The sequence below is a fragment of the Ctenocephalides felis genome, unplaced genomic scaffold, assembly GCF_003426905.1.
Source record: "Ctenocephalides felis isolate EL2017-DRISC unplaced genomic scaffold, ASM342690v1 CF-g0.4_SCAFFOLD_01886, whole genome shotgun sequence".
NCBI lineage: Eukaryota > Metazoa > Arthropoda > Insecta > Siphonaptera > Pulicidae > Ctenocephalides > Ctenocephalides felis.
In genome coordinates this window covers 157,003,002-157,004,456 of record NW_020538040.1, presented here as the reverse complement: position 1 = coordinate 157,004,456, position 1,455 = coordinate 157,003,002, and positions in this window count along the sequence as shown.

Below are 1,455 nucleotides of genomic sequence, written 5' to 3'. Positions count from 1 at the left end.
ACTTGTTAATTGGTTTGGTTTTCACAATATAATTGCTCAAAGTCAAATTGGACCTCGCCTCGCTTTATAGCCAAAATTAAAATAAAAGGTAGTAAATCTTGCAGATTCTTTTTTGAGACGCTTTGGTGGTAAAGGCTTGAGCAGATCTAACGCTAATTCGTTTAGATGACGACTTAGACTAGCTTTGTATCTGGAGCAGTAAAGACTAATTTCTTCTTATAGTTGGAATTCTGAGATCTTGATGTATCAACCAATTGGTGACATATTTTGGAGCGTTCACGATTTCTTTCAAAATGTTATTTTGGAACCTTTGTAGAATAGTTATGTTCGATTACTGGCCGCATCCCATAGTTGTTGGCCGTAGGACCATATTGGTTTAATAATTGTCTTTAGGAGTTTATTTTCTATTGTGACTTGTGATTTCCAGCCCATTAACCAATTAAGTTGCCTAGGTGTTAATTAAAGCTGCTGGCGCTTCTTTAGAATATGGTCATGCAGGTTAGTTTTCTATCTAAATGTATTCCCAGATATTTAACAACATTGGATATAGGAACCAAATCACCATTCAATCTAACATGGGGCATGAACCTTGCCGTAAGGTAAAAGTAACGTGAACTGATTTAGAGTTATTCACTTTTATTCTCCATAGTTTTATCCACTTTTCTACTTCATCAAAATAAAAGGTCTAATTAATTTTATCTATTTTATATATAACACAATACACAATACGGACAATATAATTTAGTTCGAATTATATTTTTAGAATCTTCTTTACAAATGATATTTATATAAATTATTACAAGGATTAGTAGACTATTAATCAACTTTGGCAAAACATATTGTGATGGTAATTATATACCTTAATACATTTCCAATATACATTGATTAAATCCATAAATGAAATATGATTATATCGAATAATATTTACATGTATATATATATATATATATATATATATATAATCTGATTGCAAGTGTTTCGAACGCTCAAGATCACACAAGTATTTTTTTATCGATTTTTTTCTCATGACGTAGGTCAAGGTTTGATTTTTATGTAATTTCCACAACAAATGTTGATAAATAAGTTCTAAATCTGACACACATTGATTGATGATTATCTCGTCTCGTTATGAACAGGTACACGGGCGTTGTTTGCTTAATGCAATATGCACCGGTCTCGGTCTCTCGGTCGCGGAGAGTCTCTACTTCGCGGATGCTGAATGAATGGCAGCGTTTGTGTTTGTTTGTTGTGTTATGTATTAATGTATTCTTAGCGGGAATCCGACTGTTGAATCTTCGTATTATTGAAAGTAACGAAACTGAGACGTCGTGGCGCGCTCGTCCGCCGCCGTAACCTCGATATTGACTTCCAAGTTCATGGCCCGAAGGTCCGAACAGGTATTGCAGCGGAGGACGGATCGAAAGCATTTTTTTTTTTTTTGTTAATTGCGAACGG